The following is an 8377-nucleotide window of genomic DNA, read 5'->3' as shown; positions in this document are numbered from 1 at the left end:
TTGGGGCAAGACTTCTTAAATGTGTAAGCTATTTTGTTTTCTATTTTTGTTTTTTGTTTCTTCTTACAGGCATTAATTTTGTTACCTGACAACATCCTTAAAAAGAATTATAAAAAATAAACCCCGAGCTGGAAAGGTTTTAGAGATGAGCATAAAGGCATATTTCTTTTTATCCTACTTACAAATCTATAGTTTTGAAACATTAATCTTCTTTGTGCTTCACTTTCCCTGCACTCCTCTTCTGTTCTGCTCCACAGTCTTGTCACCTTCTGCACTGATTATTGCAACACTCTTCTTTTTGGTCTTCCCCAGAAATCTCTTCATAAACTTCAGTTGACCCAGAATTCAGTGGCTCATTTAATTACCAAAAGCTCCTCTTTCCATCACATCAGTCCTAAAGGAGCTTCACTGGCTTCCTGTCAACTTCAGAATCATTTTAAGATCCTCGTTTTTGCTTTCAAGGTCATCCATAATCATGCTTCCCCATACCTCTCAGATCGAATTCAGATTGTTACCCCCTTGTGTAGATCTTAGATCTTCCTCTTTCACCTGTTGAGCCAGATATCCACCGTATCACCATGAGGAGCAGAGCTTTCTCCTGCTCTGGTCCCAGTTCTTATGGGCTGATTATACTCCATGCAGCAGTGTGTCGCAGTGAGCTTGTCGCAGATACTATTGGTTTATGTCAAATATTGAAGCATGGTCTGTTATTCCACGCCACAACGCAACAGAGACAATCACAAACTTGCTGTGGGTCTAGTTTGGGATTGTCTCTGTTGCGTTGTGGCGTGGAATTTGTTTATGCAACAACGGAGGGACATTAGGAAAGCAGGAGAAAAAGAGCGCACATGAAGGTGGAAAAAGGGTCCCAGCGTTCTCGTGCTGGTCCATCTTAACGACTCATTTTCCGCAAAGGCAGTCATAGAAACAAAACAAGCCGGCACAGTACCAAACAGGAAATACGTATAGTGTAGAGCGGATGTATTTTTGACCAATCGGAGCCCTCCTGTCTGCAGTCACCTACAATTTTGGAGAGGTGCAGCAGAGTGTCTGCGGCAGGGGCGGAGGCACATTTGCGTTTACAGCCACACACACGCAGACGACCTGGTTTCTGAGTATAAATTAGCCGTAAGTCATAAATCTTTAAGTATGTTTGCCAATCAGCATTGAGCAGCCAGCTTCACCACCTACCCCTGCTCCATAGACACCCTAAGACTATTAGCCTCACTGGAAGTGACGTATTTTAACCTCTTATCCAATCAGGGTCTACTTTCTCTTGTTTTCTCAATAGACCGAGGCTCATACCCCAGCAGGGATTTCTCATAGAGGCTGACAGGCAAAGTCCTGCTGCTCCAGAGAGGAGAGGATATCACATCCAAGGGCAGAATAAACAGCTAAATTTATGAAGTTTGACAATTTATATTTTACCAAGTTTTATGAAATTTATTGGGGAGTTTTAGCCTCCCTAATATTCAATGAGAAAACAGCAGTGTTTATAAATCAAGGCTGAAACCTCATCTGTTCATGACTGCATACCTCCACTGTTTTATATATAGAGTGTATATTGGATGATATTGTGTATTTTGATTGTTTGTTTTACAGTGTCTTTGTGTGTCCTGAAAGGTGCTTTAAATAGCATTATTGTTAATACTCAAATAATATATAAGACAAAGAAATAAACACTACAAGTTTTTCCCAGATGTCTCTATGGCTCACCTGTAAAGTTCTTTAACTTTTTCGCCCAGTGGTCCTGGCAACTAGCCAATATTTCCACCACTCCATTGAAGTGGATGCACATTCTGTGTGCAAATTGTATTGGATGTTATAATAAATTCCCTGATGGTGTATCATTTACTTTCTTAATGACACATCTTTTGAAGGTTCCAAGGTCTCAGTGCAGCTGCTGGAGCTGCCATGGCTGAGTTTGTAATGTTTTTAATAAACCGACACCAATAACTGCCTTGAATACCCTCAGAGGGTTGATAAACCTGACTATATGCCCAGGCACTTATTAAATTACCCTTGCTCAGGGTGAGGACAGCCAGCTGTTTGGTGTATCTCATTTCTGCTGCATCAGGCATCCCAGGTCAGTTTGTGTATAGACTGGTCCACTCCACTAATTTCCAAGAATGCACTGTCTGTGGCCACCGGCTGATTGAAAAGATGAGCAGCTCCCTCAGACTCCTTAACCCGACTCCAAATGGTATTAAATAGCCAGTCGGGCATTCTGCCAGGGAAGCCACTTAGGCTCCAGAAAAACTGCCCAATCTGAGCGACACACTGCGGAACAGCATCATTCAACCTTGTCATATCATATCAGCATGATGACAGCTTAGCAGGCACGCTTTTCATTGGAGGCTATGGTTCATAGACTGCAGGTCTCAGGAGGAAGAAGATATGCTGTCAGACAGCATTGATTGCTTTGCAACTCCTCCTCTATGGTCTTCTGTTATTTTGGAAATGTCTGCATATCTGCTCTAGTACAAGCTATTCACAGCTCAGGGACTGAAATGCAAATGTTGGTTCAGTTTGTTTACTTTTAGAGATATTGCTCAACCCACAGGACAAGAAGCAAAGTGCAGCAGTTATTGAAACTGCAATTCCTAAGCTCTTCTTAAACACGCAGTCCATAATTAGGTTTAATATTTTTATTTTTTTTTACCTTGGAATCAGCAAATGACAATATATCCCCTTTAGATAAAATATAGAAAATCATGATGTAGCCCTATATAAAGATTAAAAGATAAACAGTTTTCTCTAAATATTCATTTCCTTTTTTAAGTCATTGTAATTTGTCTAATGATACAAGATATTTCTGATTTCCTTTACACCTTTACAATTATAAAAAAAGGAAATTTGATAAACCGAATTTGAAAATTTTTCTCCAAGCCTCGGAAACATAAGCATATGATAATATTAAAGGAAAGAGCTAATGTTTATTTATATAAACATTTTACTATACGAAAACACCAAAAACTACTATTATTAAAAATATACAAAATAAAGGAAACAAAACAGAACCAAACACTGAATAAAATTGCATACCAGAATACCCCACCATGTTAAACAATAGAAAATATTAGAATAGAAAAGTGAGAATATAAGCAAAGAAGAGTGTTAGGATACAAATGGATAAACAAACAAAAAAAAAAATTGAATAGAATTTGAAAATAGAAAATGTGCTTCAGGTGAACAAGCAGTACATAAACACCTACTGCAAAGGTTCTATCATGTCGTTAAAACATCTCATGAAAATAAACTTAAAAGCCTGTGATTTGTCATAATAATAGATCGTAAATAATTCACATAATATTGTTACTGAGTTATTGCTTTAGTTGGATACCAATAATAGGGTATTTAGGATAAAGTAAAGGCGCATTTTAATGTTCTTTAGGGATAAATATTAAATACTCATATTATTTCTAGGACATTTTTTTCTAAAATGCATTACATTCCTTTTGATAAGAACATTTTTGGTTAGCAAAGGATGTTAATTTTGAGGTTAGTGGTTGAAAAGGAGGTTAGGCTTTGGATTAATTAAAAATGAAATACTCTTCTGAAGAGCATTTCTGATCATTCCTGAGCCGTTCAGATGTGATCCAGCTGCAGAAGGGCAATACTTCACCTGTCAAGGTCAGACTGATTTTCAGTGTAATTTGCAGTAGCTTGGTTCCCATGACAACTACTGGGATTAAATAACCACCCAGCTGCCTATGACATGAGTCTATTCAATAATACAACAAACTATATGCAACTATTTTAGTCAACATTGATTGAAAGGTTCGACCAAAACAAAAATCCAAAACACAAGACACATTCTTATTCTCTTTTTAATTAGGGTAAAACCTTTCAGTAAAAGTTGAATAAAAAAAAAAACCCTATACAAATTATATTAAATTGTAAACATATTTCCACTTTTCATGAAATATATATATATATATATATATATATATATATATATTCAGTCTGATACCCCTAAACACAACTTAGTGTGACTATTGTTCTTCATATATCTCCTTACCGCCATAACGATGTTCACATGTTTAATCATACTAGAAACACAGAAGTTTATTACAAATCATGAGTTTAAAAAGTATGAAGACTTAAGAACACAGCAAACCAGTTAGGGCTAACATTGTGCTAAAGTTTTAGGTTACAGAACAATTTTCCAAAGTTTGAACCCAAAACATGTCAATCCACTTCATGACTGACTGGTATAGAGTGTTCCTCATACGTTCAGCCAAGAGGCCTTTGGTACATCTGGAGGAGCTGCTGGGGTCAACAGCTCAGGTGGATGAACATGTAAGCATATCATTTTTGGACGTACACTATATCTAACTGGCACTGTAACTTTGCCCTTCACACAAAATGATCCCAGTCATTGACATAATGACTGTGTCCAAATACCCATCCTAATTGATATATAGGGCACTATGTAGTGGTTATGCCATCAATACGTTTGTCAGAGAGGGATTCATTGTATGAAAATTGCCCAAAGGGAAACATAAGTCAAAAAAGGTTGGGAAACACTGGTCTAGTGGATAAAAATAAAGTGGAATCAAAATTTCCAACAATGCCCTTAAAAAAGTAGTGATCATCCATGGTCACTAGACGAGATCACTAGAGTTCTCCTCGTGAAGCATAATGGGATTTGTTGTCACAGTGGCAAATAACAAAGATGGCGCAGGCACTGTGCAGGGAGGCGGAGTCACTTGACCAACAGGCAGCGAAAAGTGTCTGAACGGTAAGTTAACTGAAATCACTATGAAGTCCACTAAATAGTCCCCACACTATATGGTGAATGAGGGATTTAGGGTGGACTTTATGTTTATCGTAGCTGTTTATCAGTGATGTTGATGAATGGAAGAGGTAACCACTGATCTCCATTTATGCACTGGATTGCTGATAGGCTATTCGTAGAACACACTGTTGTAAAGTTACCAGCCGCCTTATTGGTACTCCCTACTTAGACCGGTCGGAATGTAAACAATACGTGCACCATCAAACAATGGTGATTTTCTCATTTTCAGGAGGGCTTAAGACTTTTAAAATAAAGATAAATTTATGACTTTGACACACTTGCCATTTCATTTCATCTCATCTGTAGACTACTTTAATTTATGGTAGAAAATAGGCACATCACATTGCAAATTCAGTATCAAGTCCATGAGTTCTATAAATCATGTAATATAACATATTATACAAATCCTACTAAACAAAATTAGTGCATTAATGGAGAAAAATGATGCAGTAGTCAGATATTAACGGTATAGTGGAGTATTTTGGCGAATGTTTGAAAAGACCCGCCCTCTCCACTTAAAAAAAAAAAAAAAATACACATGCACAACACAGCATGCACAAGCCTACTTCTTCTCGTGCACACTGTTGCATCGCTCATACAAGCTTACTTTCCAAAATAATATTTGCAATTTTTACACTATGTCAGACTGACCACCGTTAAGTGAAAAAGGGGACAAGCATGTAGGACGGCCTTATGTAAACATATCACCAGAATGATTGACAATTAGGAGGACCACTTATTTTGATGATCCACCTGGAAAAAGAACATCCTCCATTATACCTTTAAGAATATTACAAACGCACACACACTATCCAATTTATCAAAAATGCTAAAAATAAAAATAAAAATGCACAGTTGTGCATGTTTTGGTTCAACACATGTAATCTACATGTATTGAATACACTGTTATGGTGATTACATTACAGGAATTCCAATGGCATGAGAAATGGGGAGTACCAAGATGGTGGCAGGTGACTTTCGGTCTATCAGCAATCCAGTGAATAAATAGAGCTCAGTGGAGGTAAGACTTTTGAAATCACTTCTAAGAATCAGGATGAGCATTTAGCATTTTTCCTAATTTTTGCACTTCATTGAAGATTTTCATATAAATTTTTTTTATTTTTTTTACTTTTCTATTTCACCAACTTTGATATTTTTAGTTATTGAGTTGAATGGTGATTTTTTTAAATATCCTACACTACTTTAGGTCGGAAAAGGTCTACCTGGAGCATCTTGGTGAGATTAACCAAGAGGCAAGGCTTTCTTATAAGGCATGAGTCAGTAACCTTACAGTAATAGGACTCCTTGTACTATCAGTTTTTATGTATAAGTTACATAGAAAAACTACCGGTACTACAATCTGTTCTATTTATAAACATGAGACACATACAATAACACTGCATGTGTTGAGCTTAAGTTTTAACAGCGTGTTTTAAAGGCATGAAGCGCCCCATGTGGCTCCAGAGCAGCAGACCCCGATGTTGGGAGTTAAAAGGCTCTCACACTTTATAACCTCCTTATAACATCTTTGATTATTCAGTGGAAATTTGAACCATTCTTTCCCACAAATAAATGCTAAATGTATCGAAGATCAAAATACAAACCTTTAAAAACATGTGTCCCAACTTATTTTATTACTCAGCTTTTACATTAGATCTTGTAAAACATCTGTTCATGATTAAAACCCCGATATTTAAGGCTGTATGTTGCTGTTGCCCTGTCACCAAAGAAATTTAACTGCATCAGAAAACAATATTCATACCAATGATGTGATTCTAAGTTTTCACCAGTCTAGGTCCCATTTCTGATGGAAGCAAAATCCTCTGTTATAATTATGATGTGTCACTGCTGGTGTGACTAGCTCTGTCAGTCATGAAAATGACTCGGAGACAGTTTCATCACTTTATTAATGAGTTTAATTATTTATACCAACAAACAAAAACTGTCTCTCTCCGTCCATCCCTCACTTTTCATCATCTCCTTTATCAAACTGCACTGTCTCCAATCATGACGTTTTACCCTCTAAAAGAGGGCAACAATAAGGGTCACCGCAATTAAAGTTTCACAAATCAGAAGAAGGGGGGAGAAAAAAAAAGTAAATATGATTAGCTAGCTCTTCATGTTGGAGAATGTTAACGGTCAGACAGCACGCACGCGCACACACACACACAAACATACATTCCCTGCTAAAAACCTTCCATTTGTGAAGAGCACAAACTAGACTAACAGGTCAAACTTTGTATATTCATACAGCACAGAAAGCAAAAACAGCTCAGTCAGACAAAGGAGATGATATACATCTTCTAGGTCAATTAATTTTTCCCTTTTCCCCCCAAACACACGCTTACACACAATGTGATCTGTGCCCACATCCACTCCCTAAGACACAAATACGCACATACATACCAGCCCCAAGTATCCAGAGGCTTGTAACATTCCCTTCACATTGAAGTTTAATGAAAAAATAAGATAAAACAGAGCTCCATGAATTGGTTCACATGTGCACCTGCATAAATACAGGACCATGAAATCAGTACAGTATCTTGGATGTAAAATAATTTTGCATCTGACAGGACTAACTTGAATTTGTATAACGAAAAACAAACGATAAAGACCCCAACCCGCTCCTAAAAACAATACAATAAATAAAAACAGTCATGACAACATTAATGGAGGAGAAGGGAAAGTTGAGGTGAGGAATGGAAAGAGAGAGAATAAAAATGAAACATTTTGTTCTGTTTATCTCCCCTTTCTGAACAAGGGACTGAAATGAAACTGTATTTACAGACTGTGACTGAGAATAAACAGCCCGGCAGCTGCTGGGCCGGTCTACTACAGAAAAGAAAAGAAAATTACAAGAACAACAATATAATAACAATAATAACAAAAAATAACAAAATAAAAGGTACTTGATATATTTACAGTTCAGCTGTGAAAAAAAAGGAGGGAAAAAAGGGAAGGAAGGAGGAGGAATGGAAAAGGGGAGGCTCCGAAAGCTGTCGGGCTTTTCAGGGGTTTGAGCATATTATCTGGTCAGATTATTACAGGTATCAGTCGGGTCAGCTGGAACCAAACATGCACAACTGTGGGTTTATTTAAATTTTTTTTTCAAGAAAGAAACCCATCTTGCACTGACAGCCCTCTGTTAGCTCTGTAATGCATTTGAAGAGCAACATGATATGAGCGGGGCGCAGTGAAATGACGCCCCTGCACCTGATGTCAGTCTTTGAACATAATTGTGCCGATATGAAATGCAACACTGCAAAGCAACATAATTAAAGAGAAGCTCAGCGGGACGTCAATGCTTGTATTTCAGATGCAACTGGAGCCCCACACCAAAAGCTCTCCTCTGTGTGACGTTACGACTGGCTCCTTCACTTCCCTCCGACTCCTTCACAGATGTGCAACAATTACTGAGAATCAACACCAATCACTGGGCTTTCCAGCTTTACGTACATAGCTTCTATTGACAAAACTGCAGCTCAAACATGCTTCCCTCTAATCACAGATAAAGGCAGTTTAAAGAGCTAATGCATAAAAAACAACAGTAAACAGCTGTGGTTCCCTGTTTTTTTA

The sequence above is a fragment of the Cyprinodon variegatus genome, unplaced genomic scaffold (genome assembly GCF_000732505.1).
Source record: "Cyprinodon variegatus isolate N-32 unplaced genomic scaffold, C_variegatus-1.0 Scaffold1234, whole genome shotgun sequence".
NCBI classification, from domain to species: Eukaryota; Metazoa; Chordata; class Actinopteri; order Cyprinodontiformes; family Cyprinodontidae; genus Cyprinodon; species Cyprinodon variegatus.
The sequence above is the reverse complement of the archived record's forward strand: the minus strand, read 5'-3'. Positions refer to the sequence as shown.